Raw genomic sequence first — 23,246 nt, 5'->3', positions numbered from 1 at the left:
TGGTTGTAATGCTATGCTAGACACGTTCATGCCAAAGGTTAAATCTATATACGACCGGTGAAACGTGGTTGGCACATTGAACTCGGTGCAGCAGTCAATTCCAAACTGTGGCAACCGGAAGGACACAATCCACTTGCCGTCGGAGCGCTCTACGCCGACGTTAAAATCTCCCAATGTGACGATGGACTCGTTTTCGACGGAAGAGATCCATCCAAAGGCGTCTATTAGGTAGGTCTCAATGTCTCCTTTGCATGTAGCCGGAGGGACGTAGACCGTCGCGAAGACGGTTCCATCGTGCGTCTGCGCGGCGCATACTCGATATAGCGAATCAATATAGTTGGCAATATAGTCATCCCAACAGAGCTTCGCTGCTTATCCCTTTTCACAGAGTGGAAGGGCACGAAATGTTTTTTATCTAAGGTGATGGCGCCGGAGCGCTGGTGAAGCAATTTCTTGAGGCAGCGGTCCGTATCTGCCTCATTAGAGGTCCTCGTTAGTTTTCCCGGATATTATTTGAAAAATGTCTTCAATATTGTCAGCATATTGCAAAATTTTAAGATGCTCAGAAACCACTGGAAGGAGCTTTGTTGGAACTGCATGCCTTTTATTATTTTACGAAAAGCAATGACAAGTAGCAGTTTCGCCCCCATGGCAAAGCATTGACTGCGGTAGTAAATAATTAGGCAACACAAATTGCAGAATTGTGGCCGAATAAGTTGCGGTGAACTTCCGCTTACTAATTAAGCTAGGGAGCCCGCTGTGACGGGTGCGTCAACAAACTTAATCAAATCTCACTTGATGACCGGAGAAACTCGCTGTCACAACGCTAGTGAGATCAATGGCGGCAAAAGCTGCGGTGAGCGAACGCTTCAACGCGTGTCCCAAACTTGATTACGTAACCTCCTGCATAGGGCGACCGAGAACAAAGCGAACAAGAATCTGCCAGCCAAACTGGCTTGCCTAGCTTTAGAACTGGCCGCAGATTGTATGCAACACCTTCGAAATATATGAGAGGGACATAAACAGGCCTGCAAACGAGAGATGATTCGCTAAAGTTACGTGCCCTCTCCGAGAGGTGGCGCAGGAGACCGGGTGCCATGACATATGTGTCGGAAATGGGGGACAGGCTGCTCCAGGGTGGCCCTGGCTTCAACATCCTGTACATAATGGACAGTCAGCCGAGCCCTTGCACAGTAAACGGTCTGCTGTTTGCGGACATCATGTTGCTTGCCATTAGTGCCGAGGATGGTCAGCTCTTGGTCACGGCGTTCCGTGACAAGAAATCTGCGGTGCTGCAGTTCTTCAGCACCGAAGGTGACGCAGACGCGATTCTTTCCAGTGGTGCCACGCTACCGTCGTAAACGATATACCGTTACTGATGTGTAACCCTTAGCCCGTCAAAAATTGTCGTGGAGGGGCACTAGGACCACGTGAAGCGAGTCGCTCCGACAGCATGTCATTCGCTGCGCAGATGATGTACGTTAGGTTGCGGCCGTTCAGTGTTGGTGTGACAGCTCTGGAAACCGTTACACGTGTCCGGTGTGACCTGTGGTGACGCTGTTGTATGCCTATTGATGAAGACGCGAGGATGAATGGAACGCTGTCTGCGCGAAGTTGGGTGGAGTGCTATATGTTGGCGATGCGTGCGTCATTGTCGAGGTGATTGAGGGCAACATCGGCTCATCTTCTTCTTTCGAACCTGTAGAGGAGCAACCAGCAAGGTGTCCAGACGCCTACATTTCGAGGCCATACAAACACTCTGGAGTAGACGCCTCCGATCTTCAGCGAAAGTTTGGTTTCTTCGCTCGTCCCGCGCAAGAAGACAGCGAGCGCAAGAGGGCGAAGTCAGCGAGGGTTCAGGTTAGGCAAGGAGAGACCGCGCTATGGCAGTTCGTCATGCTATTTAAACGAACGTCGCTATTATGCAGGAGCGCGCCAAACAAGCATTGGTGTTTAAAACCTATACAACAGCAATGTCAGTGGTCTGCTCTGCGAGGCACGAGCAGCGTCACGGCGCACTGTCGTGCAACGACGTTGCTATGACCCGAAACCGAAAGTGCTGGCGGCGAAGTGCAGGACGGGCGGAAATGCGGAACAGAAGGAGAATCATCTAGCTGGTCCTGGGCTGCAGTAGCCTCGCACCAGGCCATAGAGAAAGAATACCAGGCCACGCAGCGAGAAGCAAGTGCAGTTTATTCGGCGGACAAAACTTACTTCGTGTAGCTTGTGAATACTTTGCTATCGCTAGCAATGCTTTGACGTTGGAGCGAAATGCGACTTTTCGTCGCTTCTCTTAACAACATGAAATAAAAGGCGCGCGCGCTTTATAAAAGTAATTATTGCCATATTGAGCTTGTTAAAAATTTCACTATATTCTGACCTTATGTGCGAAATGACTCTTCTTAAAGCTTGGAATACTAATGAGGACTTTTCAGGTGAGAAATGCGATCCGCTTGCTTTCGCGCTGGCTCCATCTGCGCAGTGCGTAGTCGCCTTCAGTTGGCGTATTCATTGCTTTTTTGTTTCGCGGTGTGTATATCAGAAATTTTAGATATCGGCGTGAACCCGCGCCAACTATATGTACAACGGGTATAAAAGCGATTGAGAAGAAATAAATAGGGGTTGCAACAGCAACTGAAAAGCGATTTCAAGAAGCAGGCGAAATAACAAAAAATTCGGAGGCGTAGCCGGCTAAGTGTCACGAAAGGATATCGTCAAAAATACACTTTACTTGGCTGGAGAAAAATAAGCATAGCGAAGTGCGTACATCTAAGCTCTTTGCGGGTTAAAAGTTAAGACCAGCGCCAGTGATGCGCAGGTGTCGCCCTGGTGCCTATTTATTGCATTTGAAGCGGTATAAAATGAGGGAAGGTGCTCCGATAGAGGCAGGTTGCCCGTCAGCCCCCTCCAGTAGGTGGCCGTCCAGTTGTGAGGTCGCTCTGCTTGACAGGAGGCGCCCAGGCAAGTGCTTCCAGAGGGAAGGCTGCGTCAGGGCCTTAGGCGCACAGGTAGGGCTATAGCTATAATAAAGGCAGGTGAAAGCAGGAAAATCATCAATGATGGCAGAGAGAAAATAAAGAAAACGGATAAGAAAGGGAAAGGAGGACAATGAGGATTAAGCACGCAGGTAGAGGCATCTCGCCCGAAGAAGTGCCGCCACAGTGGGCTGAAACAGTGGGGATTTCGAAAAACAAATGCGCAAAAGTAACGTGAAGGGATGAAAAGAAACTAAAACAAGAGGAGTTAATCTGCGTTTGGAAGAATGTAACCGATAGGAGTGGGAGCGGGAGGGACGGACAAATTCATGATATGCACAAGTTGCAGAGGCAAAGCCCGCGTTTTCATAATAGTTAGCAAGGTGCGGTAGGTGTTGGGTGACAAAGGACGCTGCATGCGCGGCGGCGTGCAATTCGCACACGATACGCGCAGTGGGCGGGCACGAGCACAGGTTGGAGGCAGGGAGGTTGAACCGCTGAAAGCAGTATGATAAATGCGCATGCCGCATGAAAAGACGAACCAGAAGACGATTAGGAGGGACCAACGTGGAACTTCGTGTACGGTTTGTACCAAGTTATAAAGGGTGGTGTTTTGTCCTTCGGGCTGCCAATTACCGTGCCACTGCTTTCGTGCGAGTTGGAAGAAATGCGCACGGGTCGGCTTCAGTGAGGCATGACTGTCGCGTAATGTGTCTGGCATCACCGCGGAAGATGGAGTCGAGTCATCGAACTCATTACCAACTTTACAGTCCCTGTGACCAGGGACGTGATAGACGTTAATCCGGTGATCTCGGGGGCTCGCGAGAGGAGCACCTTCTTACACTGCACGACGAGCGCATCCCTAACGCGGCGGTTCGAAAGGGCGATCAGCAAGGACAGGCAATCGGTGCAAGTGCTTGTGTCTGTTTTGACCCGCTGGATTCCACAAACACAAGCGCCTCGGCGGAAGCGATGACCTCAGTACTGTAAGTTCTAGTCGCATTCACCACCCAAAACTTGCGGAAAGAAGTCAATCGACCGTGCGGGTCGAACACGACAAAGGCAGCGCCCACCAGAGTGATCGTGAAGGTGCCGTCGATGTAAATACGGTAGCCAGGAAAGCGAGAAATTCGAGTATAGGCTGAGGAGGGTTCAGATGCTGGAACCAGAATCGGGAGGTTTTTCGCGGCTAATGCGACCACTCAACAAAATGGTGTCCAATGCCATTTGGGTGCAATTTATTCTGGCCATATTGTGTTACCTGTGGAGCGTGAATAGTGATAGTTATTTACTCAGTCTGTCGAGTTCCACAGTAAGTGGCGGAGAGTAAGCCAGAACGTGTAGCGCCAATGTTCTAGTGGTTTGAGTGGTGAGGTGCGTCGTTGGCAAAGTGGGTCGCCAGACTGGGGACGCGCATGCAATTACAGGAAGCAGAACCTGTCTGCATAAGCGACGTAACATCATTGGATGCATCGTTAAATGTATGCGAATAAAGTTGAGCAGTCGCGTAACCAGTACCTCGCCTTTAGTCTTGAGATAACCGACATGGGCATGAAAATTCAGTTTGCCCTCAGAAATCGCACCGAGAATTTCACTGTGACCTTTGTGTTTTAGGAAAGCGCCGGCTAATAGAAAGAACGGACGCCGTTTGGATGTGCCAATGTGCCTATTGACGAAGAAGACGAAAAAATAATTTTGTTGGCTGGGTTCAACCTTCTTTTGATGGGCCGAATTGCAAGCCAAGGTGATAACCGATTGCGCTAGAGCCTCCAATTCCAATCGTGACGAGGCGGAAAGCAGAACGATAGTGTGGTCTGCATACGCTTGGATGTGCACGCCTTTTGGGAGACGTAAGTGAAGGAAGGAGTGAATAACGATATTCCATAATAAAGGACTTATCGGCGAGCCCTACCGGCTTCCTGTGGAAGGGCGGGCTGATACTTCGCCGGCGTTTACTCGAAACACAAACCTGCGACCCGTCAGGAACGATTTCAGATTATGATATAGGTTCGAGGGGAATCCATTCCACCGTGCAAAGAAGAGAACTTCATCATGCAATACACTGTTAAAAGTGCCTGTGAAGTCCAATTAATTCAACACCGGTGGCGTTTTCACCGCCTTCAATGCACATCCTCCCTGTTTGAAAACGTACGGGGCCAGAGGGGCACTCTGCGCATGCGTAAAGCCAAATTGGTAAGTTGTTATGAGGTTTCGAGAATGTAAAAAATAACATATTCAGGAATTTAGCAGTCTTTTAAATAATTTTCCGAATGTGTCAGTGCTACAGCATCCCGATAGGATGCGGACCAGGTAGCAAAGTACAGAGCTGCTAAACTTGCCGAAACTTTGCGGCTTCAACAAGCGTCGCTCGTCTGGCGACGTCGAAATTGTGTTGCCTAATATTCCACTACCGCGCAATTCACGCATTGTTTCTGATTTCGAACACGATCAGGCAAAGTCGCGCGGCCCAAATTAATTTCATTGGAATGTCTACTGCTCTTCAATACCTGGGTGGCGCAACAGCGCCGTTCAATAGCATTTTCACCTCGAATCTGATTCCACTTCGTTCTCGCGCTGGTTCGCGCGCTTCCTGTTATGGCACCGTATTTCCTTTCAACACGTATTGTACTGATTGCGTGCGACGTACGTGTTTTATTCTTTTTACTGGCACTTGGTGACGTTGTGGTGACTGTGTGCGAGCTACAGTCACTCGCGCTCCAGATGGACTGATGGACTCCAGATGTAGTACTAAAATATTGCGATCTTCTCGTGTGCCATGCTCATTTTCGGGTGCTTGCACTTCCGGGAGCACGCTGCTTTGCGCATAATTTTCTTTGGCGCCACCCATTTGAGGCACTAATTGTGGCTGGCCTATGTTTGTTGCCATCGGCGTTCGTACACCAATTCATGAATCTAAATCCGCGATATCTGGCGCGCTGGAAATATGGAAACTTTAGGCGAACTCGTGAATAAAGTGCAAATCTGGAGTTTTTCGTGCCATTACCCCGATATGATTATGAGGAACGCGTTGGTGTGGGAGTTCGGGTATATTTTGACCACCTGGCGCGCTCTGCTCAATGCGCAATGCTCAATGCATTTCGCATTCTTGGCGTCCGTTAATGCTATACCACGAGCACGCCATCGTAACTCATACCTTGTTGCTTTATACGTGTCGCATGAAATGCGATAAAAAAATAAGGTAGGTGTGTTCAAAAATAAAAGGAAAAGGCGTCTAGTATATTAAATATGTATGCAGGTTTCGTGCGTGCAGTGACATTAAACTAAATTATAGAAATTTAATAGATGACGTGCCAGCATACGTACAGCAGATCGTGACAAAAAATGGCTGTGGCTTAGCTAAGGTTAAGCCCAGGATGCGAAGCATACTAGCCTTTATTTTAGTTGTTGAACCACTGTTTAGCCTGGTGAACTGCTGTTGCTTGGCTATATTTGGTTCGGCTAGTAGAAGAAACAACTCATGCGTTACTCTGCTTCGCCTTCAAGAGTGGAACGCGACAGCGTTCCCGTCGACCCGCCAAGGGGTGTAAGACAATGGGCTACGGCGCAGCGACTACGCGCCCCGCATTGGACGCGGTGAGCGTCGAGCAACGCAGCGTTCGGCGCGGCAACGAAATGTGCGCCTGAGCAAGCGACGCACGCCTGAGCCTTAGAAACAGCTCGTTTCTAAGGCAACACCGCATTCACTAGAGGCGCTTTTGTACCGCTTCGAAACATCGTACTCGTGGCTCAGTGGTAGCGTCTCCGTCTCACACTCCGGAGACCCTGGTTCGATTCCCACCCAGCCCATCTTGCAAGAGTTAAGCCAAAGCCACCTAGAAACAAGCGCAGCTGCTTACATACCGCCGCGACGCCGCGAGCGACGGCGCGAGTTGGAGCCCCGTTTCTCCTCTGTCGTGACGTCACGGTGTCACGTGGTATTGAAGGCGACACCGCCGCGCCTGAGGAGCTGGGCTGAGCTCTAGTAATATGCTTCGCATAAAAAAAAAGGAGCAGGAATCCACCGCTACTTCAAGCCAGAGTGCGGTCCATAATAACTACTCACCAAATTTGGCGCTAAATAACGGTGAAAATTTTGGTGTTATCACCAGCACCACAATAGCGCTTGCATGTAGGTTCGCTTTGCAGGAGCCTCGCACGAAGCCCCACAGAGGGCGGCAAGTGCAGTTATTCGGCTGACAAAACTTACTTCGTGTAGTTAACGAATACTTTACTACCGCTTTCGCTGCTTCACCATTTGGGCGAAAATACGGCTTTTCGGTTGCTTTTCTTAAAAAAGTTACATAAAAGGCTTAACCATCCAACAAAATTACTAATTCTGATTTTGCGACTCTGAAAATTTCTGAATATGCTGACGATATCGCTAGAAAGCGTTTTCTTAATAACTGGCTAAACTAATGAGGACTTGTAAGGTTGCAGATGCGATCCGCTTTCTGAGGTGCTGGCTCCATCACCCATGTAGTTCGTCCTCTAATGCGTAGGCTATCATGACAAGGATTATTTACGTGGATTAGTGCAGCGCGACTGGGCCCTCGAGGCATTCTGCGTGTGTTCGCGGGCGGAAACAAGCAGGGGCGCCAGCAGAAACTACCTCGTCGTTTTCTTCTTCCATGGCATATATTAGAGCAAAGCTGTATAAGGCTAGGCTACCATTACCCATATTTCTCAAGATCAATTCTATTCCTTCTTCCCGTATGATATTCTTGATAAAGAAAAATTATTCGAAGCTGTAGCAAAGGCTGGTTCAGAGTAACAGAAACTAACGACCCTCAACAAGCTTTCTCGCGCTTTTTGTCTATACGTTTTACACAAATTTCATTTCTATTCCCACAATAAAAAAATGCAAAAAGGTTCTAGCGTCACCGCCAGATCCGTGGCTTACTGATAGATTACTGAATGCAATGCGAAGACGAGAGAATCCTTATAAAAAAAAAATACAGCCCTTCGTTGTTAGACTGATAGCCTGGTACAAAAAATACTTCAACCATATCGGCGCACAGCTGAAAAGAGCAAAAAGAAGCTACATTGAACAGAAAATTTCGGGGTGTGGGAACAACTCTGATAAAAAATGGGAAACAGAAAATTCGTTCCTAAATAGAAACAGCAACCAGGAAACCGTAACTAGAATAAACCACTGTGGCAATTAATATTCAAACCCGCGTGGCATAGCATATGTCTTCAGTGACTTCTTTTTCTGAAACAACTTGGCATCGGACAAGTTTTCCATTATCAATTGACACGCATCCCACAATCACTTTACACGTTTCTTACTACTCCTGATGAATTCATCTCTGTAAATAATTTGAAAGTAAGATGTGCCGGTCTTGACGATATTAGGTCATGCCCTATAAAATTAATTGCTTGTCCAATATCTAATATTCTTGCGGATGTTATTAATTTAATATTTAAAACAGGGACGTTTCCTCGTGGACTAAAGCGTGCCAAAGTTACCCCAGTATTTAAAAAGGGAGATCGTTCATTATTAACTAACTACCGACCCATCTGTGTGCTGCCATTCTTCAGTAAAATAATCGAGAAACTAACTGAGAAACGCCTAACAAATTATCTCAACAAATTCATTATTCTTACGCGTTATCAGTTTGCTTTTCAATCAGGATATTCTACAGATCTCGCTCTAATATTTCTCACAGATTATCTAAAGAAAGCTATTGATGATGGTAGCTATGCCGGCTTTATTTTTGTTGACCTAACTAAAGCCTTTGACACTATAAATCACCAGATACTCTTTCTAAAATTAAAAGCAATGGGAATATCTGGTCCTGCCTTTCTAATAATCCGTAGCTACCTCCCTAATAGAAACCAGGTGGTCAGTGTTTCCGGGACTTACTCAAAGCAAATAATGACAAATATAGGGGTACCGTGCACAACGGTCCATTTTTTATTTATATTGCTACGGCACAATATGCGCGATCACGAAAGGCCAGCAGTGTGAAGACGACGACGACGATTAGAAGCTAGCGCGGGCTGTTGCCTCTTGGCCAAGCGCAGCGTATTTTCCTTGTAAATATATTTGTACATAGCTTTTCGTCTGCGTCTTCCTACGTAACATATCTGGTGGAGGTGGACGTTCCCTGTACCTCGTCACGGAGCTTCGCAGTGGACGGTACGTCGAGCCTTCCTTCATGGCTCCCGGCGACGACAACCCGACTCCGCCGGCTCCGACACCTGCTGCCACTTCGACGACCTACATCACTCTCCCCGCTCCCCGTGATCCTGGCGTATTCTCGGGCCAAGATGGGGAAGACGTCGATGACTGGATCAGCCTGTATGAACACGTCAGCCGCAATAACCGGTGGGACCCTACTATTATGCTCGCCAACGTAGTCTTTTACCTCGGTGGCACACCTCGAGTTTGGTATCGCACGCACGAAGATGAGCTCACCAGTTGGGATTCACTTAAGACACAGCTTCGAGACTTGTTCGGCAACCCCTACGGTCAACAACTTGCCGCGCAGAAGGCGCTTTCCGGCCGTGTGCAGACGTCAACAGAGCCCTATGTCACGTACATTCAGGACGTCTTGGCTCTGTGCCGCAAAGTTGACACCCACATGACTGAGTCAGACAAGGTTTCCCACATCCTCAAAGGCATTGCCGATGACGCCTTCAACTTGCTCGTTTGCAACAACGTAGCGACGGTGGATGCTGTTATAAGAGAGTGCCGCCGCCTGGAACTCGCCAAAAGCCGACGTATTGACCAGCAGTTTGCCCGTCTGCCCAACACCCGAGCGACATCTTCCTGTGCCGACGCTCCTCGTCCCAACAACACTGCCGATGTTACCAGGATCGTCCGGCGTGAGATCGAGGCCGCCTATCCGGCTGCCTTCGACTCCAGTCCCACCAACACATCTGCAGTCACGGTCTCACTGATCCAGGCAGTTGTCCGCCAGGAGTTTGAAAACATGGGTCTTCACACCATCTGCTCGGCCCATCGCCCTAATACCCGCCCGGCTTCTTCGATTTCGCCCCGTCCCGCATCTTCTTACCCACCACGTTTCCGCAACCCATCTGAATGGCGCACTGCTGACGACAAGCCTATTTGTTTCCACTGCCATCGAATCGGGCACATTTCTCGGCACTGTCGTAGTCGCTGGAGTTCCCCGAGCCGGCCTACTTATACTGCCTACTCTCGCCCCTCAGGTGGCCCTTCTCGTGCCTATGCCGCACGCTCCGATAATGCCGCCACTGATTCTCCTGCAACGAACCGCCCCTATTCTCGTTCGCCTTCGCCCCAACGACGACAATCTCGCTCTCCCCAGCCCCGTCGCTCCTATTCGCCGACTCCCTTCGGACGCCGCTCCCAGCCGGAAAACTAGACGATGCAGCGCCTCGAGGTGACGCTGCATTGCTCCCTACGCCGCCAAATCCTCTACTGACTTTGCCCACTCATCTGAACCTTCTTGACGTGCAAGTCGACGGTGTTTCTGTGTCTGCTCTCATAGACACTGGGGCGCATTTGTCCGTAATGAGCGCTGACCTTCGTAACCGGCTCAAGAAAATTATCACGCCCGCCAAGACGCCTGTTGTCCGTGTCGCCGATGGCGGAACAGCCCCCGTAATTGGTATGTGTACCGCCCGCGTCTCCTTCGCCGATCGCTCAACAATCGTGCTATTCACAGTCATCGCCCACTGTCCCCACGACATCATCCTCGGCTTAGACTTCCTTTCCGCACATTCTGCTCTCATCGATTGTTCCGCCAGTACTCTCCGCCTTGACCTGCCTGTTCTGGATCCTGCTGAACCACACCCCAGTCGCCTCAGTTCCGCCGACTTCGTTCGCTTGCCACCTTCGGCACTGACCTACGTTGACCTAGTGTCATCCCCACCAGTCCCCGACGGTCACTACATCGCGGCTCCTATGCAAGACGTCCTCCTTACACATGGGATCACAGTACCCCATACAGTTTTATCTATTACGGCGAATTGCGTCTGTCTGCCAGTGGTCAACTTTGGCTTGACGACACAAGTGCTGCCACGTGGGATGTCTTTGGCCCAGCTTTGTTCATTCGAGGATCACTCAGTAGCATCCATTGCAGTAGACGACACTTCATCCGATACTCCTCTACCATCGCAGTCGGCAAATTGTACCATCGCTGACTTACGGAAAATGATTGCCCCCGACTTGCCCTCCGAGCACGCTCGTGAACTCTACCACGTTCTGTTTTCCTACCACGATATTTTTGACTTTAACGATCGTCCTTTAGCCCAAACTACAGCTGTCAAACATCGCATTAATACCGGCGATGCCCCTCCTATTCATCGCCGCCCGTATCGAGTGTCACCAGCTGAGCGTCAAGTTATTCACGCAGAAGTTCGCAAAATGCTTGCCAAGAACATTATTGAACCATCATATAGTCCATGGGCGTCACCTGTAGTACTGGTCAAAAAGAAGGATGGCTCATGGCGCTTTTGCGTGGATTATCGGCACCTTAACAGGGTTACCAAAAAGGACGTGTATCCCCTACCTCGGATTGATGACGCCCTTGACTGCCTCCACGGTGCTCGCTATTTCTCTTCTATTGACCTTCGCTCCGGCTACTGGCAGATTGCCGTGGACGATTTCGACCGCGAGAAGACTGCTTTTGTCACACCCGACGGTCTTTATCAATTCAAAGTGATGCCGTTCGGTCTATGTAACGCCCCTGCCACTTTTGAACGCATGATGGACTCCCTTCTTCACGGTTTCAAATGGTCCACGTGCCTGTGCTACTTGGACGACGTTATCGTATTCTCCCCAACGTTCGCTACGCACCTCGAGCGCCTCTCAGCAGTCCTGGACGTTTTTCGGCGAGCCGGTCTGCAACTCAACGCATCGAAGTGCCAATTCGGCCGTCGCCAGATTACCGTCCTTGGACATCTCGTTGACGCGAACGGAGTGCAACCGGACCCAGGCAAGATCCATGCTGTTACGCACTTCCCTGTTCCGAAGTGTGTCAAGGATGTGCGCAGCTTCATCGGCCTTTGTTCGTACTTCCGCCGTTTCGTGAGAAATTTCGCCGCCATAGCACGACCACTAACCGACCTTTTGAAAAAAGACGCTCCTTTCCAGTGGGGCGATAACGAGGCCTCTGCATTCTCTCATCTAATCGACATTCTCACAACGCCTCCCGTTTTGGCCCATCTCGATCCTTCTGCGCCTACCGAAGTCCGTACTGATGCCAGCGGTCACGGAATTGGAGCAGTACTGGCACAACGCCAGCGTGGCCACGACCGTGTTATCGCTTACGCCAGCAGGCTCCTCTCACCCGCGGAGCGCAACTATTCTATCACTGAGCGTGAGTGTCTGGCCCTAGTTTGGGCGGTTGCGAAATTCCGCCCATACTTATATGGCCGATCCTTTTCCGTTGTCACAGACCATCACGCGCTTTGCTGGTTATGCTCACTGAAAGATCCTACAGGAAGACTTGGTCGCTGGGCCTTACGCCTCCAAGAATATTCGTATACTGTCACCTATAAATCTGGCCGACTACACAAGGACGCTGACTGCCTGTCTCGCTACCCGGTCGACGAGCCTGACGACGCCGACAGTAGTAGCGCCAACGGCATTTTCTCTGTCTCTGCCTTCGGTAACATCGCCGATGAGCAGTACCGAGACCTATCGCTGCGAGCACTTATCGAGCGTCTGCGCTCTACACCTACCGACGCATCCGTTCGCCCATATGTCCTCCAGGGTGGCATTCTGTATCGAAGGAACTTCCTCCCTGACGGCTCTGACCTTCTTCTTGTCGTGCCAAAACAGCTACGACAGACTGTGCTCTTTGAGATGCATGACGCACCCACTTCAGGACATCTTGGGGTAACCCGCACGTACGACCGCGTCCGCCGCCGCTTCTATTGGCCTGGTCTCGCTCGCTCCGTTCGACGCTATGTTGCTGCCTGTGATCCCTGCCAGCGTCGGAAGACACCTCAGGTGCTACCTGCCGGTCATCTCCAGCCGATCACCGTCCCTGTGGAACCGTTCTTTCGTGTTGGATTAGACCTGCTCGGTCCCTTTCCCACGTCATCTTCTGGGAACAAATGGGTAGCCGTCGCGACTGATTACGCCACCCGATACGCTATCACTCGGGCTCTCCCTACCAGCTGCGCCACTGACGTCGCGGACTTTCTCTTGCGTGACATTATCTTGCTTCATGGCGCCCCGCGACAGCTGCTGACTGACCGTGGTCGAAACTTCCTCTCGAAAGTTATCGCTGACATTGTGCGTTCCTGCTCCATTCAACACAAACTGACTACTTCATACCATCCTCAAACCAATGGCCTGACAGAGCGGTTAAACCGTACTCTTACCGATATGCTGGCCAAGTACGTTTCCAAGGACCACCACGACTGGGACATTGCCCTTCCTTACGTAACATTTGCGTACAATTCTTCCCGGCACGACACCGCCGGATTTTCTCCCTTTTATCTACTGTACGGTCGCGAACCTACCTTGCCCCTAGACACGGCACTTCCTCCTGCTGCGGTCTCAACAAGCGAGTATGCGCGCGACGCCATCGCCCTCGCTGACCATGCACGCCAGCTTGCCCGTGCTCGACTGACGGCCTCACAGACCACTCAGCAGTGTCAGTACAACGCCCGCCATCGTGACGTACAGTTTTCACCTGGTGCGCTCGTGCTCCTGTGGTCGCCCTCTCGTCACGTCGGACTTTCAGAGAAGCTCCTTTCGCGATACACAGGGCCCTACCGCGTGCTGCGCCAGGTGACGCCTGTGACTTACGAAATTGCTCCTGTGACCTCAACCTCGTCCTCTCCTGTGGCATCTAGTGATGTCGTACACGTCAGTAGGCTCAAGGCCTACTACACTGCTTCCGAGTCCGATCTTTAGTCGCTCCGGGACGGCGCTTTTGCAGCCGGGGGTAGTGCTACGGCACAATATGCGCGATCACGAAAGGCCAGCAGTGTGAAGACGACGACGACGATTAGAAGCTAGCGCGGGCTGTTGCCTCTTGGCCAAGCGCAGCGTATTTTCCTTGTAAATATATTTGTACATAGCTTTTCGTCTGAGTCTTCCTACGTAACAATATAAACGATCTACCTAATTTCATCACGCACTGTAATCGTATGCTGACGATACTACAATATTTAACTCGGATAAAAGCATGAACTGCCTAGTAGATAAACTTAATGCGGACCTTCTCAACATATTACACTAGTGTGAAATAAACAGATTACAACTTAATCCAGCTAAAACTAAGTTCATTGTCTTTACTTCACATCAACAGTGACTAGTACCTGTTCCTTCCATTTGCATGCCACAGTACTCGATCCAAGCTAGTGATGACTACATGAATTACACCGTCTGTCTTGATAAAAACTTGATATTTCATCACCACATTTCAAACGTAAAAAAAAAAGATGTCCCATGGTATACGAATCCTCATTCGAGCTGGTCCCTTTTTTGGCATTCTACGAGGCATTCTCGTATTCTACGAGGCATTCTCGTATTCTCGTAGGCATTCTCGTATTCTGTTATTATTGTATATGCATTCATTCATTCACGTATTAACTACTGTATAATTACATGGGGTAATACATGCAGCACTCATCTTGCGCCGCTACAAATCGTCCAGAATAGAGCAATCAAAATATTGATTTTAAGGTCATACTACACCAACGCCAAACAATTATTACAAGCCAATACTATCCTTACAGTATCTTACATAATTATATATAATCTAGGTATCTGGTTATGTAAACATATCAACAATCGATTCCCCTTTTCTTTCATTCCGTCTTCTTTCCTAGAGAACACTAACAGCTTAGGTGCACGTTAAAAAACCCCAGGGGGTCAAAATTTTCGGAGTCCTCCACTGCGGCGTGCCTCATTATCAAAAAGTGGTTTTGGCACGTAAAACCCCGTAATTTAACTTGATTTTTAACACTAACAGCACTAGATTTGCTCTTCTCATCTTACCTAAAGTCTGATCTTACCTAAAGTTCGAACCAACTACGGCAAGCAATCTCTTAATTTCAGCGCTTCTTTATTATGGAGCTCGCAACCATTTGTTTTAAAATTAATGACACTACATTCATTTATTACAGAATTCAAAAAGTTCCTTTTAAACCAACCGAGCATTACATAGCATGTTTTTATATGCCGCATAATGCATGCGTTTACATATTCATTGGTAAATACTGAAGTTTATATCAGGCTTATTGATCACGTATGAAACTGTTTAAACAAGCCCAGTTTCTGTTCAATTTGTTCATGTTTCCATATGCTGGTTAATTGACTTAATTTGCGTGCTACTGTTTTTGTAATTGCTGCCTTTCTAATTTGTTTTTATACTTGTATTTAGTACAGTCGCTGCTTTAACTAAGTCTACTTTTCCTTTCGTATATATCATGTGCTGGAGGTCCCAATTAAGTCTCCGACTCCGGAACCTCCTCCTGTATATTACATGTAATAACATCGAATGTAGTAATGGAATTTCATTCTCATTCTGATTCCGAAAAAAATTGCGTGGGTCTATAGAGCCGCGTATAAAGAGAGTTTGGTGTCTTCCACTGCGTCTTTGGGACACGTATTCTTTCTTCGGGTACGCAGGTGGCCACTAATCGTAGTAAACTTCATGCTGTGTGCGTGAGCCCTGGCACAACGGAGTGGGCGCCAGGACAAGAAGGAGGGGCAGGGGACGAACGGTCTATCGTTATCCCGCCCGCCTGTTCGTCGCGGGAAGGGCTCGGAAAGGGCGCATGCACTTGGAGAAGCGAGAATCGCCCTAGCGGCGTTGTCAGCAGTTGCACTGTGGACTTGCTAGCGGCAGGTCGCGCCTAGTTAACTCTGAGGCAGAAGAATGTGTCCTGAAAGATATGTCTTTGAAGGAAGAAATCCAAATAAAGGCGCCCATTAGAAAGGTCTCTGTGCCTCCTTTGGACGTAGCCGGAGAGACGTAGACGACCGCGACGACGGTCCCATCTTGGTTCGGCGCGGCGCATACTCGATGGTGCCGACCTGTCGGCCGCTGCACGTTCTGCGGCAGCGGCTTCTCCTCGCTCTCGTGCGTATCCGCGCTATTGCTCTCGCTGTCGCTCTTTGAGGACACATTCTTCCTCTGATTTTCTGAGCGGACCCGCATGCCTCGCGTCCATTACAATGTCGCAGTTGTTGGCGCTATGGTCATAGCATAGGTGGTTGTAAATCTCAGCTTTGCTGTTGCGCTTGCGGCGAGAGCTATTCCCTTAATGACTGCTCAGCTTAATCGGACTCGTGCTGCCTTTGCAGTGGAGCCCACAAGGCCGACTGCTCAAGCTGCACTGCTACAACTCGACAAGTCCAAATACTGGAAGTTATGGGCAAAAGGTGTTGCTTACGCCGAGGCGCCATTGTTGCGGCAAAGGAAGGAGCCCGCCGTTATGCGAGTGCGACAGCACGACACCAGGCTGTCGTTGACGGAAGCCTGTCAGAGGAAATCACACAATCTATTGAAAAGTCTGTGGCTCAAATTACGAAGCGACTTGTAGAAAGCGTCACGGAATGCTTTAACGGACTTGTATCCCCGCAGCACAATTGTATCCGACTGCTACGTACTGCTCAGCCGATAAACTCTGAAATGAACGCTTGTTCACCTCTCTCTCAGGAAGATGGCGAAACTTCGACCACATCTCACATGAAGCAAGTCAGGCCTGTTCCATGGTCCTCAAACAAGATCACTACTAGCCCAGACAACTCTGATTATCAGGATACCTCAAACATGAAAATTGACGTGAGGGCACAGAAAAGGCGGCGCTGTGCCCTAGAGGCTTTCTCCTCGCACTGAATTCATAAATCTAAAAAAATCCCACGTGATGTCGACCCGAAATGTAATATTTCAGAAAAGGCTGCTGCCTCTGGGGTGCTTTCATCACAGGAAGGTAGAGGAGGGTGCTACAGTGGAACTGCACATCAATATTCTCTACATCTACTGATTTAAAGTTTCTATCGTGTCAAATTTCTTCAGATGGAGTTTTACCGCAAGAAACTTGGTTATCCCTTGAAAAACTATTGTGTTCGCTTAATTTTGGGTTCGTTCGCCTAGATTCCCAGTCTAGAAGTGCGGGTTTGTTAATTATGGTCTCAAACAAGTTTTCCGCCGGGCAAATATATTATTACGGCTGATGTCTTCTAGCTTTAGAAATTATTTTCTCTGGCAGGAGGTCTTTCTCGTCGGTCACAATATACTTCCCTTCGGGTGGGCAGGATACACGCCCTCAGTTTTGGCAGTATGCGGTAAAGAGATAGTATTGTCTTGTAACTTCAACTCACATCACGTGTAATGGGGATCCAGATCAGACCAGTGTTGAAAGCGTGTATGGGACTGGGCAACAACTAATATTTCTTTTGTCGAAATTCGGGTTGAGTTACATTTATCCGTGAACAGTTGAGATCTGTGCTACATCTTACGTTTTCGGGCTTAGACCTTTCCATGTCCTCATTTTAAACGGTGGATGTTGGGACAAACAGCGTACGTAATTGACACCTTACAAGTCCTCATTTGTTTTCCCCGGTTGAAATAAACAAGCTCCTGGCCCATATTGTCTTAGTATTGCTCGAATGAAGAATCCGCGACGTAAGTTTTGTCGGCCGAATAAACAGCAATAAGCATTCGCCTACTATTTAAATTAGCAAGCCCGGGGTCACGGGCGCACAGGCAAGCTTGATCAGACCTCACTCGACGATCGCCGAAACTGAATGTCACAACGCTGGCGAGATCAAGAGCGGCAGCAGCGACGAGCGGACGCTTTAACAAGTCTCCAAATACTCGATCACGCAACCAACCAACACAAGGAGCGTGAAAACACAGCGCAGACGAATCCACCAGCCACGTCGGTTCCGCGCAAATGCGTTTGCGGTGAGCTGCCGCGATGGGCCCATCGCGGCAGCTCACCGCAAATGCTTGACGCGGAGCCGGTTGCGCTGGAAACACTCCAAATATTTCTGGTGGCACAGTCCAGGTGGCACCACATGACGGCACCCGAGCGCGGAGGGGTGCCGCTATCGCCGCAAGAGGGACGCACTGGGTGCAACATCTCATGGGTGAAATAAAATAATCTCGTGGGTGGCGGCAATGGAAAAGAAACCTGCCATGAGTAACTACCTAAGAGGAAAAACGAAATCAGGAAAGAAACAATTTATGATAACTCAAAGGGAGGCTCCTTACTTTTAGAAGCGAGATGGGGATGCCTTAGAACACGCACCTATAAAGCGCGATATAAGAAGGAAGAAGAAGCATCTGCTTCCTGCTGTAAAGCTAGGGAAACTATGGAGCATGTTCTTGCTGCTGTAAAGCTAGGGAAACTATGGAGCATGTTTTAGTAGAATGTGAAGGCGTCTACACTGCGGTCCGCAATGTCCGCAATAGGGATTAGAAAGAGGCGATTGGAGGATTCCTAGAAGAAAATTAGGGAAACGACAAAAAACGGACACGTACAAAAGCGCAGTTTGCAATAGGGGATCAGAAAATTTGGTTGTGGGAGTTCATAGTGTTTTTATTTATTTAACCTAGGTAGGACATCAGGCAGTCTAATAGCAGGAGCTTGGTGGCGCAACCCACCGCCCCGTTCCAAAGGAGTCGCTCATACATCCATTCATCCATCAACGATCCACTCGATTGGCTCTGCAGCGACGCGAGAACCGCGTTCACCCTTCTGTGGCTGACACGAACATTTTGCCCACGAACATTATACGTAAACATTATAAAAATTAAGAGGCACAAAGAGAGCGGTGTGGATCGCAGAGCAAACAGGGATAGCCGGTATTCTAGTAGGCATTAGAAGGAAAAGAAAGAATGGAGCTGCGCAGGCCACGTGCTAAGCTTAATCAACTTAACACATACCCAAGTAGTCAGTATGTGAGAGCTAATAACTATTGTTCACCTAATTCTGCCGTAACATATGGTATTCCACAAGCGTCCGTTATTGGTCCCTTATGCTTTTCCTGCTTTATATTATTGATCTTCCTTCTTGGCTTTCTTCCTCAAGTGTCCGACTGTTTGCAGATGACTGTGCAGCTTAAAATAAAATAACTAGTCATGCCGATTATCTCAATCTAGATGGCGTATTTCAATGTTGTCGTAAATGGGTCATGGCACTTAATACAACTAAATACTGCCATGTGTACTACCAGTACTCATTGTCTGCGTACTTACTCCCTGAATGATATTCCATTACTATCTGTTGGCACTTATAAATACCTTGGTATTCACATTTCTTCTAAACTTTCGTGGAATATGCATATCGCATATGTAACTAACAACGCGAATCGCGTGCTTCTTTATCTGCGTCGAAATTTTTTTTTATGCCGATCGTCCATGTGTTAAAACATTACAAGACCGTGGTGAGTTCTAAATTAGAGTACGCCTAGGCCACACGGTATCCTACTCAGACCACCCTGATTCAAGCTCTTCAAGTAATTCAGAATCGCGCAGCACGTTTCAACTTAGCGAATTAGTTACGTCATTCATGCATCCCGTTTATGAAGAAAACCCTAAAGTTGCGTGACCCTTCGTTGAGTCTAGAGTCATTTCGCCTTAGTCGCTTTCACAAAATATATTATTATAACTACGATTTGAAGGAGGTCCTGTTTTGTCCATCTCATTATAGATCTTCAAAGACCGATCATCGCTTCAAGGTGCGTCTGCCGTCTTGACGCACAAAATTGTGCCATGAATCTTTTATTCCTAGAATAAGCGTTGCATGGAACCGCCTTCCCTCCACAATCGCGAGCATAACTGGTGACCACGAGGTCAAGATAGCTTTGCAAGATCTCTAGTAAAATTTTGTGAGCGGCACGGCTTGAACTTTTGCCCCCCCCCCCCCCCTCCGTGCAAGTGTGCCCCCTTGGACCCTGAAACTATTTTTTGTAAATAAATAAGTATATATATATATATATATATATATATATATATATATATATATATATAAGTAAAAGAATAGATAAATAATGCGTAGGGTAGATAACCCGTGGACCACTAGAGGTACAGAATGCGTGCCAAGGGAAGGGAAGCGTACTCGAAGGTGGTAAGAAAACTCTGTGAGGTCATAAAATCGGGAAGTTTGCAGGCGCAAGTTGGAATCAACTGGCGCTAGACAGGGGCAATTGGAAATTGCAGGGCGGTGCTTTCGTCCTGCAATGGACATAAAAAAGCACGAGGATGATGACGATTATGATTGTTGTAAGCAAACTATAATAGCTAGCTCTGGGAGCACTGGTCGGAGCAGAACGGACATTAGACATCAAGTTAACGTTACTTAATATTTTATCGGCCACTAAATACAAGCGAAGTTTTCTCGTCGGTACATCTCATGTCGTGCACCACTGAAGTGCGACGCTAGCGACGCCACCGGTGGTGCTCTTCATCGGGCCAGTGTTGTGAGACGCCTGCTAGCTGCCAGGGTCCTGTCTCTATTTTGCCCAGCAACAGTGTTGCCAAAGAACGGTGGAGGAATACCTGAAACTGACTGAACTCAGGTGCTGCTCTCGCCATAAATCGGAGTTGCTACTTTGTAGACGTGAAAAAGGGGGTATGCCTCAGGGCTGGAAACCTCTGTCGGAATGCGATATACACCTACTTACGGAAAATGGGGTCGATACACCCAGAGTCAATGTGATCCCGTTACAAGGCTTTTTCATTTATGCAAATGGTGGAAACCTACGGAGCTCAACAAAAGCACACTTAAACCGGATAACGCGTACAGGATGATCAGACGCCTGGCAGGAAGACACAAGGGGGTGAAAAAGATAACCCCATTAGGTTAATCAACTCTTTCGTACGCTGTCATACTTTATACGCCACTGCCATGTACAACTGGACGCAGGTTGAACTCAAGAAGCTTGGCGCGGCGATCAAGAAGGCTCATAAATTGGCTTTGGGCTCCCATTTCGAACCAGCACTGAAAAATTGCTCACGTTAGGAATACCCACCACGATGATGGAGATGCCAGAGGCTCAAGAAATATCACAAACAGCGAGACTATCTACAATCAGCACGGGAAGGCCAATCCCAGATAAGATCTTTATCAACGCCATTACGGATTCAGAGCAGTACATCAAGAATTTCCAGGCAACATCATTTTCGCACCGCTACCTAGGACTATCAACAGGAGGGTTGCACGAGGCAGGGCCTCAATCAAGAAAATGGATAAAGGGGAAAGAGAAGCCTGCTTTGTGGATTCGGCTGCCTACAAGGATCGAACTGAGTTCGTGGCGGCGATAGTGTATCTACAGAGCAAATGCACCAACTGTGCCACGGTTTAAACTATCAAACCTGAATTCACTGAACAAGTTGACATTGCCCTGAGACTAATAGACGATAGATACACAGAAATATATAGTGACTCGAAAACGCCTATTAGGGCTTTGAAGAGGGGAAGGATTGCCCCACAGCCTGCGAAGGCAATTAGCACAAGACAAACAAATGTTACACATTACATTTATTGATTCCCTGCGCACCTTGGTTGAGTTGATGACATTCTCGTCAATTCGAAATAATAGGCCAACAGCGTAGCCCGCGAACTTAGCAGATCGGGCCGCTTTTACATATGGCTTTGATTCTGGTGGATTGGAGAACCTACAGAGAGATACGCTCATTACATACAATGAGCTTACAAAACATTACTACATGGGAAGGAGGGAGTTTGCAAACCCCTCACTATAGATAAAACAAAGCCTATGCAGTTACACTTAGGCCATTACAAACACGTTCTTACTATTCACCTGCACTAATGAAGGAATGGTATAACATTGCAGGCATGACTATTATATGCAAAGCATGCAAAAAGGAGATTTGGCCCGCTTGAACATACGCTCTGGCAGTGTGGGTCGCTCGGCCCTGGCATTTCCCGGAATCGCATTGCAGGAATGATTAAATTCCACGATCATATCCCTCAAGTCCTGGCTATAGAGTACGGCCGTGATAGCGCTAGGAGGCTTGACTTCCCGGTCCCAACATGGGACTAGACAGGCAGGGGGCAACACCTTGTACAGGACCTGAATAAAGGTTTTCCTCCTCCTCCTCCTTCTTCCTCCTCCTCAACGCCGCATCAGTATGGGATCCATATACTAACTCTCTCATTGCAATGCTCGAATTAGTTCAGAATCGCTCGGCCAGATATATAATGTCTAATAGCTCCGGCCATGTGCTAGTGTTTAGGGAATAAGAACAACTCTTAATTTCCACATCTTTTCATACGACTTTCCATCTTTCCATCACGCCTGTTGACACTTCATAAAATATATTACACTAACAATACCCCAAAACAACCCCTGTTTACTCCTCCGGTGTACTTATCCTCTCGCAAAAATCACCACCTAAAGGTACATATTCCACTGTGCCAGACACACCAGTACTTGAATTCCTCCATCCCAAAAACAGCTTCGGGCTGGAATCACCTGCCCTCCTCTGTGCTCGCCATCAACGATCCTGCGCATTAAGGAGGCTGTTCATAGTTATCTGCTGTGAAATTTCCTGCTCTTTTTCTTTTTTACTGTATTTTCCCCACTCCTCTTTGTAACAGCTGATCGGCCTTGAGAGTATTAAAATGAAAAATTAAAGTAAAAAAAAATGAAAAGGAAAGACGCATGCCCAGAGCACCGAAGAAAAGAGAGTAGTAGCGCACCGGCGTGCCCGAGGTCATTCGAGTGCAAGCCACGATGTCAGGGAGACGTGCGCTGACTACGTGGCCGCCAATGAAAGTGCGTGCTGTTATCCTGTAGGAATGGGCGCCTGTTCCCTGCATTGAAAGCCGCCCTCCCGAGACGTCACTTCCAAAACAATGCTGAAATGGAGGAGGCTGTGCGACAATTCCTTGCATCACAGGGCACCGAGTTTCACCAGAGTGGTTTCTTCAAATTGATTGCAGGGTAGGAAACCGGACGCTCGTCTGGTTGACCTCCTTGCCTTTCCTCTCTTTGCTCTCTCTCTCTCTCTCTTGCACGTCACGACAAATGTCTCAATGTCGGTGGCGAATATGTGGAAAAATAGTGCAAGGTGTAGAGTTCATGATGCCATACCCTATTTTTTTTTTACAATGAAGTTCCCGTGTGAAAATAAATGACGAAACTTACTTTCGGAAAGTCCCTGGTGTATATATATATACATGTCTGCCGATTGCAAGTGACTGGCTTCCACACGTACACGTTGTTTTTCCACTTTGGTGCTCGTAATGCCAAAAACAGTGTGTGTGTGGGAAGCAGATCACGTGGCAGACGTATATATATATATATATATATATATATATATAAATATATATATATAT

The sequence above is a fragment of the Dermacentor andersoni genome, chromosome 9 (genome assembly GCF_023375885.2).
Source record: "Dermacentor andersoni chromosome 9, qqDerAnde1_hic_scaffold, whole genome shotgun sequence".
NCBI lineage: Eukaryota > Metazoa > Arthropoda > Arachnida > Ixodida > Ixodidae > Dermacentor > Dermacentor andersoni.
This window is presented reverse-complemented; position numbering follows the sequence as displayed.